Source organism: Panthera uncia, assembly GCF_023721935.1.
Source record: "Panthera uncia isolate 11264 chromosome A1 unlocalized genomic scaffold, Puncia_PCG_1.0 HiC_scaffold_17, whole genome shotgun sequence".
Lineage (NCBI taxonomy): Eukaryota > Metazoa > Chordata > Mammalia > Carnivora > Felidae > Panthera > Panthera uncia.
The window spans coordinates 20143336-20161037 of NW_026057577.1; the positions used below are offsets into that span (position 1 = coordinate 20143336).

Below are 17702 nucleotides of genomic sequence, written 5' to 3' on the forward strand. Positions count from 1 at the left end.
ACAAGACACTGAGGTCCAGAAAATAGAGTCTGCACACAATTTATCATGATAAACCTCAGCGATTCAGACACTAGCCTGAAATTTTCAACAATACAGGTATCGAACAACAGAGGCACAGACTTAAGATGTTAAAAGTACACTCTTCAGTCAATTTTCAAGGTTTTAAAAGTTAAGTAAGATAAACCAGAAACAAAATAAAAATGTTTTTCAAACTGAATGCACAAAAATTAAAGATACCAACAATGTAACCTTTGCCTCAGAATCCAACAATTTGCATTTGTTTTCTCTTTATAACACATGATTACTTAATATCAATGAATTGGAAATGGTAGATTTCTACTTCTGCCTTATACTTGTAAATTATGCCTACTATATAAATTATTTGGCAATTGAAAAAAAATCAATTGTTAAAAAGTACTTCGACTATATTACACACACCTAAAATATATCGTTGAATTGAATGTGTTCACAGTAGGAATAACCAGATTACAGTACCCACTCCACAACTCTGTTTTGGCAAAGCTCACTCCTGAGACCAGTCCATGTTTCATTTTTCACATGTATCATCTTAGATCCTCATGATAAAATCAGTGTCATGTACCTAGCACATTAAACAGTTTGAATCAGCAAGGAAGAAATTTGGATTTTATATTTTAATTCAATCACTGCTTTCTCGGTCCTATTCCTTTGCATGTATCAACAGCCCAGAGATACATCAGCAATTGTTATCTCCTAAGGAAATATCCAAGCAAATAATTATTTACCAATTTTTCCTGTGTGTAGCCATTCCCAATCTCTGAGTGGTTCTCTTGAAATTTTACTTATTGATTGAGGAGTTATGCTATCCATATTAGGTTTGGTGAACATCTGAAGATTATTTAGTATATACTGTCCTCAAGTTGGAGACTTTGACCACAATCCCGAGATTTAAAATTCCATTCAGAACTCTGTAACAAAAATATTAAATTTGTTCTGGTTTCAGGTAATGACAAGGTAGCTTATATTAGAAAACTCTCCTACCAAGAGCAATTTTATATGGTATACAAAATATTACAAAACTATTGTTCAAAAACACTGGAGACCAGGTAGTAACTATAGGTGTTAGGAAATCTGAAAAAAAGGGAACTAAGATGAGACCCAAATGTATGTATTCCCCACCTTCAGCGAAGTCTCCAGGTCTGTTGAAGTAGATGATACAGCTTCATCAGAACATACTAGTTTTACTGGGATGACTAGTCAGGCATTAAGAGTTCAAGGCTTCCAAAAGAGAAGAAAGTTAAAGGGAAAATCCGATAAAGATGGGATCCACAGAAGAGATCCTAAAATCTAAGTACGAACTCTGCTAAAATTCTTAAGTGACTCCTGAACTTAGAGAAAGTCTAAGAGGTCCAGGAAAAACAAGAGCTGAGAGTTTAAAGAAATTAACTGGTGATTTCAGAAGCTGCCCACCACCTGGGACACAGACTTAGGAATTCAATCCGTCAGGGTGATAGAGGCTTGATAAATACTTACAGTTATACACTGAAATTCTATTAAGACTACAACTTATGAGTGAAGATCATGTTCCACAACTAAGAAATCTATCCCAATAGTAAAGGCAAAACTGAAATGAACCATTCCAACAGCCTAAAACAAAGCCCCGCCGTGACCAAGTGATCTACCAGTAATTTAATTGCCTTTCAAAACAAAAGGTAGCATTTTTCAAAGAAAGACAAAGGAAAAATGGGTCTCTACAATGTGTTATCCACAATGTCTATTAATCAACTATAATAAGACAACCCAGAAAATATTACAATGATTAAAAGAAGAAATATGAAATAGAAATAGATCTAGAGGTGACCCATACTTTGAAATTAAATCTGCTAAAGAAAGCATAGGAAAATGAAGTATGCGAAGTGAAGAGATGAAAATATAGGAAATTAAAAATTAAAAAAAAGAAAACAATGAAAATCCTTGAACTGAAAAATATAGTATTTGAAATAAAAAACTCATTAGATATGATCAATAGATTGGACACAAGGAAAAGAATCAATGAACATAAAGATAGAATAATAGTAGTTATACAAATTGAAGCACAGTGAAAAAAAAAGCATTGAAAAGAAATAGTTCTCAAAGACTTATGGATAGTGTAGTGATCTATGTTTAAGTGAAACCTCACAAAAGGTAAAGAGAGAATGAAACAGAAAACATATTTGAACAATCACTGGCCACGATATTTCTAGCTATGACTGGAAGACCAGCCCACATATTTGGAGGAGCTTATCAAAACCCAAAAATACAAACACAAAGAAATGCAAAACTAAGTTCCTCGTAGTCAAATTGTGGAAACCTTAAAAAAAGAAAAACAATAAGATAAAAGCCCTGGAAAAGAGAAACAATATATTCAAGAAAAACACAAGAATAATGGAATCCAGTGAACAATAAAATGACACCTTTTAACTTCTGGATATAAAATAACACTGTCAACAAGAATTCTGTATCTGGTAAAAATATCCTTGACAAAGTGAAAGTAAAGTCCTTTTTCAGATAAAACAAGGCTAAGAATTCATCTGCAGACTCCTAAGAGATGCCAAGAAAATGCGTCATGCATGGTGAAGGGAATAATACCTGATGAGAATTCATTTGAACAAAAATAAATGAAGAAAACAAAGAGAAGTAAATATATGGGTAAATTTAAAAGACTACTTTTCCTTCTTATTTTTTAAAGAAAACTCACTAAACAAAAGTAACAATATATTGTAGAGTTCATGACATACGTGTAAGTAAAATATAGGACAGCAGTGGATTAGAGAATGGGTAATAGTAAGTGGAATTATTTTATTATAATATTCTTACATTATATGTGAAGTGGTAAAATACTCAACTAAGTTGAAAAATTAAAGATAAATTGTAATATACCAGCATCACAAAAGAGAATATGATTTGAACTACACAGGTCCATTTATACACAGATTTTTTGCAATAAACACTAAATACAGTAAATACACTTTCCTTATGATTTTGTTGTAATATTTTCTTTTCTCTAGCCTACTTTATTGTAAGAATACAGTATATAATATATATAACACAAAATATGTGTTAATCCACTGTTTATGTTACCAGTAAGGAGTCTGGCCAATAGTAGGCTATTAGTAGTTAAGGTTTTGGGAAGTCAAAATTACACGTGGATTTTCAGCTATCGAGGGAATCAACACCCCTATCCCTCACATTTGCAAAGGTCAACTGTACAAGGTACTAGGACTTAAAAAGCCATCAGAGAAGAAAGAATGAAATACTAAAATGTGTGTATATGTGTATGTACTTAAATGTGTGTGTGTGCGTGCACGTGTGTGTGTGTGTGTGTGTGTGTGTGTGTGTGTGTACTGATGGCAGGGAAAAAGAAACAAAAGAGCAGGAACAAAAGCACAAATAGGAAACAAACATTAACATTACAGATAAGCCCAATTAGGTACATTGTGAGTTTATTTACTTATATGAATGGATTAAACACTCCAACTAAGAGGAAAAATTGATTAAAAAAATCAATATCCAACTAAATCTTTTTTTTCTAAATATGCACTTTGAATATAAGCACAGGTATAGATTTAAAGTAAATTATGGGGAAAAGATACCATGGAAGCAATAAGCAAAAGTAAACTCGTGTGTATATTAATCTCACAAAAGTATACTTTAAGACAAAACATTACCACAAATAGAAAGGTTTACTTTATAATAACAACTCATCAATTCATCAAGAAGATAGTAGCAAACTAAATGCTATTTGCCTAATAAAAGAACTTCAAGACACATAAAGCAAACCTTACAGAACCAAAGGGGGAAGAGATAAACCGACAATCATTATTGGAGATTTTAACACCCTTCTATCCATGATATCTTGATCAAGTTAGAACAAGTGGGAAAAAATTCAGCTGTAATATCAAAGATTGGAATAAGACTATCAATCAACTTCAACTAAGTGACATTTAGATAGCACACAAAACTTACACAATTCACTTTTTTCAAGAACACATGTAACATCCACCAGGAGAGACTATGCCCTGAGCCACACATTTCAAAGGATGCAAACATACAGAAGAGACTCTCCAACTATCATGAGACTGAATTATAAACCAACAATAAGACAGCTAAAACATTCCCAAATACTGAGAAACCTATGGGTAAAGGAACAAATTGCAAAGAAAACCATACATGTTTCTAAGTGAATATTAATAAAACATAATTTTTCAAAATTTTGGGAATGTTGTGAAAGCAGTCCTAAGAGGGAAATTTATACCCTTAAAACGCTTATGTTAACAAAGAATAAAGCTACCTTCACAAGAAACTAGCAAGAATAAATGAAAAAAATAAATAAGTAACATAATAAAAACAAAAGATCAAAAATGTCCAAATCAGTAAAATAGAAAACATACTAAAAGTAAAAGAAAACCATAACGCCAAAATTTGGTTATTTCAAAAATATAACAAAATTGATAAATGCCTAGGTGGACATATGTATGACATATATATGGCATATATACATATACATGTATTTATGTGTGTTTGTGTATACATATTATATGTATATAATATAAACTATTATATATGTATATAATACATATTATATATACATGTAACATATATTATTATATATATTATATATTGTGGGGAAATAGGTTCTACTTACAAAAATGGGTTAAAAAAAAAAAAAGCTCAGGGCAGAAAACCACCACCACGGGGCAAAAGCACCTGAGGTCAGCTAGTGAGCTATTGTAATGGGATCACAAGTAACTTGTTATACCACCTGCAGGAAATTACTTTCCATCTAAGTCCAGTATACTATTGTACTTTACTCACAAACTCCACTTACCCCCCAGACCCTTTGCTTCTTACACATACAAGTTAATGAATACTGTCTGGTTGTTTTCTCCACATTCACGTGTGTAAGATGTTGTTTTCTTCACATTCACCACGTGGGTAATATCTTGTGAGCTCAATAAATATGGAGACAAAAACCCCTGTTCAGAGCTCTCATAGCCTCTCGGACATCAGCCTCTCTAGTTTTCAATTTTGTGTCCATTCTCTTGCTGGACAAGAGAGAAGTCCAGACTCATAGTCTGCAACAATATATTACGTATTATATACATACATACACATATGTGTGTGTGTGTGTGTGTGTGTGTGTGTGTGTGTGTATATATATATGTAATCTGTAAAATGCAAAGAAATCTACAATGACCAAAAACAAAACAAACAAAAGAAACTGGTGTTTCCTAGAGTCACTCAGCATACTAATTTCAAGATTCATCTATGTTACTAGGTTTATCAGTAATTCATTTGTTTTCATTACCGAATAGTATTCCAGTGCATGGATATGCCATGTTTTGGTTAACCAATTACTTGTTAATGGATATTTGTGGTGTTTCAAGTTTGAGGAGTTATAAACAAAGGTATTATAAACATTTGTATAAGAAAAAAATTTTAAATAAACATCTGGGTACAAGTATTTGTGAGGACTTTAATAAATACCTAGAAGCTGAATGTCCAACTCCCAAACTACATCCACATTTAACTTACTAAGAAATTTCAAAATAATTTTATAGAGTAATTGTAGATGTTTATCCCCATGTTAGTGTTTAAGAGTTTAAGGGGCTCCTGGGTGGCTCATTTGGTTGAGCATCCAACCTCGGCTCAGGTCATGATCTCGCAGTTCTTGAGTTCAAGCCCCATGTCAGGCTCTGTGATAATAGCTGGGAGCCTGGAGCCTGCTTCAGATTTTGTGTCTCCCTCTTTCTCTGCCCCTTCCCTGCTCATGCTCTGTCTCTCTCTTTCTCAAAAATAAACATTTTAAAAAAAATTAAGAGTCCCAATTGTGTCATATCTTCATCAACACTTGCTTGAAAAGGTCAGTTTTAAAATTTTAATCAATCCACACTTATCTAGCAGGGGAGACACCATGATCACTAAGGTGGTTTTCCCAGGGCAAGGCGTATCCATTGCACTCCAGATGTGCTGACTGCTGCAATTTCCTCAAATGAGGCCTACTCGACTGCATAATCTGTGGTAGCGGGGGACTGCATTCGTGAAAGAAAGAAAAGAAAAGAAAAGAAAAGAAAAGAAAAGAAAAGAAAAGAAAGGAAGGAAGAAAAGGAAGAAAAAATTAAATTATAATCAATCTAGTGACTATACAGTGATATCTAATTGTGATTTTCATTTTTTTCTGTTGAGTGATTTAAGCATCTACTTTGAGTAAATTTGGCATTTGTATATTTGCTTTTGTGAAGGGTCTGTTCAATTTTTTTGCCCATTTTTAATTGTTTTTTTTTTCTTTTTTGGTTTTATTACTGAGTCACACAAGTTCTTTTTATGTTCTGGATATGGTTTCTTTGTAAAATATATGTATAGCGAATATTTTTCCCTTTACATAGCTTTCCTTTCATTTTTTAAGGGTTTTCTTCAAAGAAAAGGTTTAATGATAAAGGCAATTTTTTTTTGTAGCTAAATGCTTGTTAGCTTATATGTAAGAAATATTTGCCTATTTCAAGGCACCAAAGATTTTCTCCTATATTTTCTTCTTCATTTGTTACATTTATTTACTAATGTTTTTATTTATTTTGAGAGAGAGAGAGAGAGAGAGAGAGAGAGAGAGAGAGAGAGAAAGCACAAGCAGGGGAGGGGCAGAGAGAGAGGGGGACAGAAGATCTGAAGCAGGCTCTGAGCTTACAGCAGTGAGCCCAATGCAGGACTTGAACTCACAAACTATGAAATCATGACCTGACCGAAGTCAATGCTTAACTGACTGAGCCACCTAGGCACCCCAAATTTTTTTTAAGTTTATTTATTTAAAAGAGACAGAGCTGGTGGGGGAGGGACAGAGAGAGAGAAAGAGAGAGGGAGAGAGAGAGAGAATCCCAAGGAGGATCTGTGCTGCCACACAGAGCCCAACAGGGGGCCCAAACCCAGCAAACTGAAATCATGATCCGAGCCAAAACCAAGAGCCAGATGCTTAAGCAACAGAGCCACTCAGGCTCCCTTCATTTGTTATGTTTAAACATTGATCCTTTTCAAGGTCATGTTTGTTCTTGGTAAATGTTGATGTTATTTATTTTTATTTTGGCAGAATAAAAATATACAGCTGCTTCAGCACTATTTGTGGTGAAGAATCTTCTTCCGATAGAACTGCTTTGGTATTTGTGTCAAAAATTAACTGATTTTATCTGTGTCATCCCATTTCTGGATTGTCTATTTTGTTCTACTGACACGTTTATGCTTTTACCAATACTGTACTGTCCTAACTATTATAACTTTATTGTTATCCTTAAATCAGGCAGTGCAAATCTTCCTATTTTGTTCTTTTAAAAAGTTATTTGACTATTCTAGGTCATGCACATTCCCATGTACATTTTTGAACTATGAAATTCTACCAAAAAACTCTACAAGAATTTTTGTTGGGATTGCATTTAATCTATAGACCAATTTGGGAAACTTGCCATGCAATTCTTTTTATTTTCTGTAGTCTTCAATGAAAAGCTCTTATGCATGTTCTATTAAACTGTCTCCTTTAACATTACTAATTTCACATATTACTTCATGTAATTGCTTTTTGGGTTTTTTTGTTTTGCTTTGCTTTTTAGTTTATTTATTTACTTCGATAGAGGGAGTGCAAGCAAAGGAGGGGCAGAGGGGGAGAGAAAGAGAGAGAAAATTCCCAAGCAGGCTCTGTGCTCAAACTCATGAACCATGGCATCATGACCTGAGCTGAAACCAAGAGCTGGATGCTTAACTGAGAACCACCCAAGTGCTCCAATGTAGTTAGATTTTTTTCACTTAACCATGAATTCATCCTCAAATAAAACTTTTTCTCCTTCCTTCTTGACCTTAAGGGACTTTATTACTAACTGTATTTCGATAGTTAGGGCCAATAGTACAATGTTGAATAGTAGTGTGAGAATGGACATCATTGCCTGGTTCCCCATCTATGGAGGAAAGCATTCAACATTTCTTCATTGAGTATAATGCTAACTATAGGTTTTGGAAACGCCTTTCATCTATTTGCAGTTTGCAGTTTTTGTTGTTATTTACCATAAAAGAATGCTGAATTCTACCAAATGCTTTTTCCTGCATATTCTCCATAGAGTATATAAAATGTTTATGAAATATTTTAACAGCTTGCCAATGTCTAGGAAAAAATTCTGTTGAAATTCTTATTGTGATTGCATTGGATGAAGATCAATTTCTAGAGAACAAACAAACAATATCAAGTGTTCCATTCAATGAATATATACTTCCACTGAGTGGCAAGGTCTTCCTTAATTCTTTTCTTCAGTGTTACATAAATACATACATTTGTTAAAAGTTGTCAAATAATTTAATTGTAAATAATAATTTTATTGTATGTAAATTCTACCTAAATTTAAATAATAATAAAGTACCCCTTTTACTTTCATTTAGGAAATGCAGGCTCACAGGGAATGACTGACCAAACACCTAACTCAAGGTTTTGGGTTGTTTGTTGGGTTTTTCATAACAGTACCTAAGATGGGGCACCCAGGTGGTGGTTAAGCATCCGACTCTTGATTTCAGCTTAAGACATAATCTCACAGTTCGTGAGACTGAGCCCCAAGTGAGGCTCTGTACTGACAGCATGGAGTCTGCTGTGGATTCTCTCTCTCTCCCTCTCTCTGCCCCTCCCTTGCTTAGGATGTCTCTCTCTCTCTCTCAAAATAAACATTAAAAAAAAATTGTAAAGACTTTAAAAAAATTATTTCTAAGACAAACTAAAATACCAAGTTCTTTAGTTCCAATTAATAAGAGCATCCTTTCCACTATTATTTCTTATTTCTGAATCCTATATAAAATAGTAAAAGAAGCATGGTGTAATGCGATCATCAATATTCTGAAAGTAAGCACAAATGTGGGGTGACACAGGAATTTGTACAAGTTGAAAAAATAACTTTCTAAATCCTATTTCCTTTACTGAAATTTTTAAAGTGTTGCAAAGCTACATTAATCAACACTTAATACAGATCCTAATCCCATTACCAATCTATTCATACAATATTTTCAAAATAGCATGTTAATTTTATAATATTAAGACTGGGTCATAGTAACACTACTAAAACATAAACAATGTGAAAAGTAAACTCTGATCTATGTGTACTGGCAATATCTTGCTGAATACTATCCCCTGGAGTAGTCCGTAAATATTTGTTGAATAAAATAAATCTACGAGAAGAGTTAAAATGCTTTCTTTTTATCATAAATTTTATGAAGCATGTGGGGTTATGAAGTAGGAAGCAGCAATCAGAATACTGCATCTAAAACATAAAATTCTCACTATGCTTCCTCTAGTGCACACAAACCACATCCATTAGGGAAGCAAAGTTGATGCAGCATTCCACATCCTGTAGGAGACAGAAATGCAATGTATTTGAAGAACAAGGATATGTTCTAAGACATTGTAGAAACTATGAACAGCAATAAGATCCTTTCTACCTCGTTTTCAATATGAATCAGTAAATTAATACCAGGCTTATTTCTAAGGATAGAAAGAAGGACTTTGCCCTGAGTCTAATGAATTTCAAGAACCAGGGGGTAAAGGAAGAAGTCTTACCTATTACCTATGATACTGCCATGCAATATCTTGGTCACCTTCTCAACAGCAAAAAAAAAAAAAAAATCATCTTGAATTGCAGACAGATGAAATACATCCATTCCAGGGGAAGGGATAGACAAGAACCAAGTGTGTAAAATGTATAGATGATAATAAATACTATGTAGAAAAAGAAAGCACAGAAGGATAGGAAGCTATTTGTGTATTTTTTAATGCTCCATAAATCTCAGTTTTTATATGAAATCTCTTGATTTTGAGTGTTGACAAGTGATTTTTTTTAAAAAGGAAGCAAAATGATAAGGGCCAGTATTGCACAAGCCAAACAAAACAAGGCATCTCTGGGCCAGATCTTAGCAAATGCAGCAGGGTGAAAACTCTATGCTTGTTGACATGGTATATGTGGCTTCACATTCTAAAGATTTAGAGTACTATAAATTGGCCAAAACAAGGAAATTCAACTCAAAATATAAAAGAAGCATCGGTGGAGTTTGGAATTAGAGCAATCCTAGTTTACTGTAGCATAAAGAATCACAGATTCATTTAGAGCTCACAGAGGTGACTTGGGGTATGGGTGCCCCATATGCAAAAATATATGGAATTTAAAGGGTACAGGCATTAACAATTTTACAAAAGGTTGAAGGATAGAATATGCCACCCCAAAATATACCACTTTGGCATACTGATTATTTTGAAATGTAGGCATTTGAAAAACAGCAAATGCAGGGAGAAGCTTTCTTTGAACTTCCTTTATCCTCTTATGTTTGGAAGATAAATCATCCAAAAGGAAGATAACCATCATACAGGTCCTCCCTGCTAGGTTCCTCAATCAGGGAAGTTTGACTCTTCTCACAAAAAAGAGACTAGAAACCCACACCACACTCCAACATTGTTGCAAATGGTCATGCCTCCATTTTATTCTCCCAAGGACCCACACACCTTTCCTAAAAATCACTTACCCTACTCTGACAGGCTCTGATGGCCCCTTCCCTTTCCCTTAATAACATGGTATTTAATGCTAATTTCTAAAGCCACCTCTGTGAGTTACTCATGTCCCCTGTGTATCTTCCCTGTGTACATGAGGTATACACGCTGCTAACCTTCCATTTGTTTTTCTCTTGTTAATCTGTTAAGGATTCTTAGCCAAGAACTCAGAAGAGTAGAAGGAAAATTATTTTTCTTCCCCTGAAAGCCCAAAGGAAGGATAAATTATATTGGGTCCACTTAAAGAAAAGGAAAGTCTTCACCTGTACCCAAACAATATCCTTGTTCACAGGGAAAATTTAAAAAAAAATGGACTAAGAAAAAGGTAGGATGGCACTGAGGTATTCAGTCCAACTACAATTTTTAATGGGTGCACTTTAATGGAAATTTGCCATCCATAGACTCTCCCTGCAGCTTCTTAATCATATAAGACCCGGCACACTGATATTGTCATTTTTGCTGATAAGGTTTTTTTCATCATTTCAACGTTCTAACTTTTACATACATTCTGGGATTCATATCCATCAGAATCAACCTAATTATCTGTCTTATCCACAAAGGTTAACTGAAACTACTACCTTCACCATGAAGACCCTCAAGGTTTACCATTTCGCAGTTTATTTTTCTAACCAAAGTGTCAGGTTGTATCCTCAGGAAGAGGATAGATCGCCAGCCCATGGCATGTCATCCCCAATGCCATCTGGAATCATCTTATTGACTACTTACTTCTTAGAGTCATTTGCTGCTTTCTTGGGTCATGATTTCCTTACATTTCCTTCATTTTTCTTTTTCTGGATTTGCCAGACCTCTTTGAGCTCAGCACAAGCTTGACAGGGTTGTTCGAGTTTTGATTAAAAACTTACAGAGGATTCCTTTTTCTCTACATCCTCACTAACAATGCTATTTCTTGGCGGGGGGGGGGGGGGGGGGGGGGGGGGGGGGGGGGGGGGGGGGGGGGAGGTTTAGCCATTCTGACAGGTGTAAGGTGGAAATTCCTCAAAATTAAAAACAGACTGACCAGATGATCCAGCAAAACTGGGTATTTAATCAAAGAAAACAACAACACTAAATTGAAAAGATACAAGCATCTCTAGGTTTATCGCAGTATGATCTACAATAGCCAAATTATGGAAGCAACCCAAGTTCCCATCAATAGATGAATGAATAAAGAAGATGTGGTATATACATACAATGGAATATCACTCAGCCATAAAAAAGATTGAAATCTTGCCATTTGTGACAACAAAGATGAAGGCAGACAGTATTAGGAGAGCAAAATAGGTTAAAAAAAAAAAACAAATAGAATATGATTTCACTCGTACACAGAATTTTAGAAACAAAACAAATGAAGAAAGAAAGAATGAGACAGACTCTTAAATACAGAGAACAGGTATTTACTAAGGGAATAAGGGATTAGCAATATAGATAAAAGGGATTAAGGGGCACCTGGGTAGCTCAGGCGGTTAAGTGTCCGACCTTGGCTCAGGTCATGATCTCGTGGTCTGTGAGTTCAAGCCCCGCGTCGGGCTCTGTGCTGACAGCTCAGAGCCTGGAGCCTGCTTAGGATTCTGTGTCTCCCCCTCTCTAGCCCTCCCCCACTCACAGTCTGTCTCTCAAAAATAAACATTTAAAAAAAATTTTTAAGGGATTAAGAGCACACTTAACACTGAGTAATGTACAGAATTGTTGAATCACTGCAATGTACACCTGAAACTAATATAACATTGTACATTAATTACACTTAAATTAAAACACACACACACACACCAAAACAAGTAACCATCAATAGTTTTGACAACAGAAACTTCAAATATGGCCTTGAATTTTTTTTCCACATGGAATACTTTCTGTCAATAACAAAATTCATTTCATAGCAGTTACACCAGTTTTTTTTTTTTTTTACCAAGAACATTTTTAGCAATTATTTTCCATTTTCTAAATGCAATTTCACTGTTCTACAGATCAGCAAGGCTTACTTCAGAAACAATCTTGCAGTCATCAGATATAATTTTACTTCCTGAGTTCTTGCGACTAGTGTCTTCCCAATATATTTTTACATTGGACATAGTGAGTACTTGCCATCATACTAATCTTTCTGAGAAAATAAGTTTACATCTTTGGTTTTGGCTTCCTTTCTGTGATCTATTCATAAGTTGCTTTTCTCTCCCAGCTGCCACAGTACTTCTCAGAGACCCGAAGGGCTGCTAATATATTTTAAAATAATTCTAGATATCCCAGCCTCCAGAAAAACCATACCCCCAAAATAAAATGTGCTTGAAGAAAATAACATTTAAAATCCTCTCCTGAAGTTGTGGCACTTATGTTAAAGCAGGATTTTTTCCCCCTTTCCTAATCTCACTTTAAAATGTTATCCATCTCAAATTTGATTTATGTAGCTGCTGGATGAAGGAGCTCTTTTAAATAATTGCCAAGAGAACAAAATAGGAATCAAAGTGTCAAATTCCCTTACATTATTTTGTAGGTAGCCTTAAATACTTCTTTAGTGCCTGTGAGAAATCAAATATTGGTAATCTGTCTCTGTCCATTTCTCTCTTCCCAGATAGCTAATGACATGCATTATACTTCCCTGACTGTGTGTACCTTTCATTTCACGCAAAGCCTTTAATCCTTCTCTTTTTAGATAAAATGCCATAACCATAGTGTAGTAGGTTAAGATTGATTGACAAGTGCATATAATTATGGCTTCAATAGTGGAGTATGTTTTACAGTTGAAAAAAAATGCACAACCTTGAAAATAAAGAAGTTGTGCCCTTTCTCTGGGATAAAAGGATCATATCAAATTGGTTCATTTCTTTGCTGGAATGAAATAAAAGATTTCCTATAACAAAGAACACCACCCAAAAGGCTGCTGGAGGATGTCTTTCTTGACTAGATAATGCTTTGCCAATAAGAAAATCAAAAGAGATAAAAGTAGAATTTTAGGAGTTTGTCCCTTTTACTTCATTTTCCATTCATAGTTCATACATAATTGGGAACAAAAAGAGAGAGACAAGAGCAGAAAAAATGTAACATTCAAAAATATAAATTTATAAAATGTCTAAAAGGAAAAAGTTTGTGAATTAAAACCAGAGGGGTACAGTAAAGAAGCTTCCCTTACTTTGCTTCTGACCTTAGGTTGTACCAAAACCCACAATAAATTCATGCTATATTCCTTTAGTTTGGCTATTCTGTTTCAGTCAATTAAAAACAAAATTATTTACAGATTTTTGATTTTGTATTAAAATAAGAATGAATATACCAATTGGGAACCTGACATATGAGCTCTTGGTGAGAAGAGATAAATGTCACCCATCCAACAGTGGGCATGACAATTGTGTGTAGATCAGCAGGCATGTCTGGGATTTGCTTACCGACCTTACTAAATAAAGCATTACTCGAGCACCTACTATAAGCCATGCATCACAAGTTGGCCTTCAACTCACTGTGCTTGGCTAATAGAACCTCATTGTTTCTCCTTTTTTGCTGGGCTAAGCACCAGGATTTTCACTAATAATATAATTTTAGATGATTCATCATTTTGAACCTCTCAATGCTGTCTGTCAAGCAAAGAATATATTAGGCCCAGAAGCACTTTTATCCTGGAGACCATTCTTTTATCCATAATGTCTCAAAATCCATGAAATGTAATTTAGCCACTTCTTGCCCTAAGAATTTTTTTAGGAAACAGGGAGCCTTTCGTATAATAAGAGAAGGGGGCATGGGGAGTGTAGCCAGAGAGAGAGAATCAGTAAAAATATTTGGCAACCTCTAATCTTATCAAAATACTTAGCTGTCATTTTTGAAATCAAAAAACAGCATCCAGAAGCAAGGGGACGCTGCTCAGGTTAATGTGAAAGGGGCAAGACAGTGGCCCAGAATCACAGACGTAATCCCAGACAGTGAGGTCAAGACTTGGTAAAAATCTATCGAGAAGATGTAGGGGACAACTTGAGGTAAGCGGGAGGTCAGAGTGGAGGGAGTTACAGCATGAAATGTTTGCATGGGGAGACAGCCTGAGTAGTGGGAAAGGGAGAAAGGAAGTATTTAAAGACAAGAGAAAAAAATGTTAAATCTGGCTATAAGAAATGTATTAGCCACAACAGCAGTGAAGGGAAAGATGACTTTTTTCCTTGTTTTTGTTTTTTTGTTTTTTTTGTTTTTTGTTTTTTTTGGTTTTTTTTGGGGGGGGTTGGTTTTGTTTTTGTTTTTGTTTTTGGTTTTTTTTGGGGGGGTGGGTTTTTTTTTTTTTTTTTTTTTTGCATTAGCTGCCACTGTGTGATGGTGGAAAGTACCATGACTACCAGTAAGTCTGGCACTGCTGCCTTGATTCAGGCTCATGAGGGAGCAATCTCATGGCCACTGCTTTTGTAACATGAGTGCCAATCTCAACAAAGGGAAAAAGACGAATGATGCCCTGCTATTTTTGTTTTAAAAAGCTTTGATATTTAAGATCCCCTGGGAGGGTCTCTCAGGCACTCCCAGGAGTCTGAAGACCTCACTTTGAGAAGTAGGGCCTATATTTCACTTTATGTTCCATAGGATAAGACCTTTTCAGTCTTCATTCAAAGATGGGATTTCTCATCCTCCCCCAATTATGGCCTGCCACTGGGGTGAAAATGCAAGGCACAGGGCCATGGTGTCTTCCACTTTCTACCTCACTACTTATCCCACTGGATAACAAATGTATCTGATACCTCCAGGGTTGGAAAGCTGGTTTAAATGCTTTCTGGACCTGTTACAGGTTTAAGATTGTCACAGATGATTTCAACATTCCTCGGAGACCCAAGCCCCATAGCTAGGAATTGTTCCTCTCAAGTTCCTTTGATGAACTTGATATGTCTCCATTCTTGCCTATCACATCTTTCTTCTACAGTTTGTAGGATTCCAGTTAGCATGAGCTTGTCTCTGGCCAGGCTGTTTACCCCACACAGTGGCATTCCAGTCTGGTCCCTATCCTCAAAAATGTATCCTCATTTCTGAAAATGTCCTCAAATATTTCTATCCCACAGAAAGACTTCTGAGTCACACAGTATAATTATTTAGCAAACCACAAGTTCACAATACCAATTAATTATAAACTATGTAAGAACAATATTACTATGCTGAGCAAGACATAGTTTATTTCATCAATATAAGCACTCTCAGAGTAACCATGTTTATATATGCAACCTCTGACCTGGCCTAAAACATTATCAATTATTTGACCAACTTTATAATCAATACAATTCATTATGACAAAATTAACCACAGGGTAATCAACACTTTTTGTTAAAGTGACCAAAATATTTAATAACTATGTTTCACTATATTATAACAACATATTTACATTTACATGTGTGTATCTGTGTATGTATACATACACACACACACACACACACACACACACACACGTACATGCATATACTTACATTGTATCATGAAGTTATATTTATATATACATCTATACGTATATATTATTTCATGCTTCAGATTTTATGTTTGAAAGCCAAAAGATATAGCCTATTTCACAAAGTTTTCTCAAAAAAAGGACCTATGTATTCAACTTGTACCAGAATGGCCAATAGTGATTATATATATATTTAACATGGATTAACCAACAATGTATATTCATTGAAGTTCTAGTAACAATGTACTATCTTTTATAATATTTCTAAATTTCAATGAAGAGTTTTAAATAATTTTCCTTGAATTTATATAAGGAACTGTCTTAATAAATTAATTTAAATGCCTACTTAAGATTTAATTTAAAGTACTGCCCTCTAAACTGTGTAGCCTGACCATACAAATGTTCTTTATGCCAGAAATGATTTGTACTTTAAAATCCTCAGGGAAAAAACAGATAAAAAGAAAAATGGATCAGCACATCCTTAGTAGCTAAACCATTATTTACTTACTAGGTTTAGTACAGGAGAGGGATATTGTCAGAGCGCTCACTGCTGCGATAAAATTAAATCACGTCAGCATTTTTCACACCCAACAAAAGAAATATGTAATATATAGAGAATTGTACTTCCTTTTAAAGAAAAAAATCACCTTCTCAGCTCAATAGCCTACCTTAATCTGGTGATTAAATTCCAAGGATGAGTGATCTTGAGCTGCCATAAAAATACAAAGTGTATCCATATATTGGATTTTATTAATCTCCTGATTTTGACTGCCTGGGTTTCATTCTCAGAACAAACTAGAAAAGTCCGTTTATGCTTATATTCTAAAGCATAATTACTATGATTAAAAAGTTGCAGTAACTTATGAGCTGTAAAACTAGTAAATTATATCTAGCCTGTAAGTAGAACTAATTATAAAGCTGTTGCTTGATTAAGGTGTTTATACTAAAGAGTATTAAAGGGATTAGTCCAAAGCTTTACATCCTGCAGCACAGAATTAATATGCAGGATTTAAACACTCAAATTAATTCAGGTGCAGCAAACAATTATATGAAATAGGAACACTCGACCCAGCTAATGACCACACTAGTCCACCAAGCTAATTTATAATCATGTACTTATTGACCTCTCGGCATGTTCACAAAAGGACTGTTCTCATGCTAATTCCTGCCTGCAAGCCATTGTCACAGCCCAGTGTCTAGTCATCATAGTGATTAGCGCCAGACAGGAAGCAGATCTAGCCCCTAAGATCACTACAACTTTTGTCGTAAGGAAACATCTCATAGTGCAAGAAGTTACATGTAAATGATAAACTCTGTATCATCACCACCATCAGGAAGAAGCATTTAGTAAGAACTCACTGTGAGCATTTCTAGTCTCTTCAATGAACAGTGAAGCTGTGCTCCAAACTTGAACTCTGTGAGTTTATCGGCTAATTGGAACAAATATGTTGAGGGAGGGAGAGACTATGTCAAAAAAATAAGAAGTCTGGTTTAAGGTTTAAGATTTCTGTATTAGACAATTAAGCTAGTCAAACCACATCAAAATCCACTGCTAAGCTCTCTCCAGGATTTGTTCTGAGATAAATAAATGCAGTTCAGGCCCCCTGGGGTTCATTACTCAAATTTTTCAACAAACAATTATTAAGTTCTACCTTATGAAGTATGGAAGACATTTTCAAAAGAAGAAATTGATAAAATGCAGCCTTTGCTGAGAAATTAAGGCACACACACTTTAGTAGGAAAAAA

At 34.9% G+C, this 17702-nt stretch overlaps 1 non-coding gene across 1 annotated transcript; it reads left to right on the forward strand.

Moving 5' to 3' along the window:
- Window positions 1-5907: 5907 nt before the first annotated feature.
- On the forward strand, window positions 5908-6066 carry LOC125935909 (U1 spliceosomal RNA). Its single transcript, XR_007461887.1, has one exon. It is a non-coding gene; the product is annotated as a U1 spliceosomal RNA (small nuclear RNA).
- Window positions 6067-17702: the final 11636 nt, after the last annotated feature.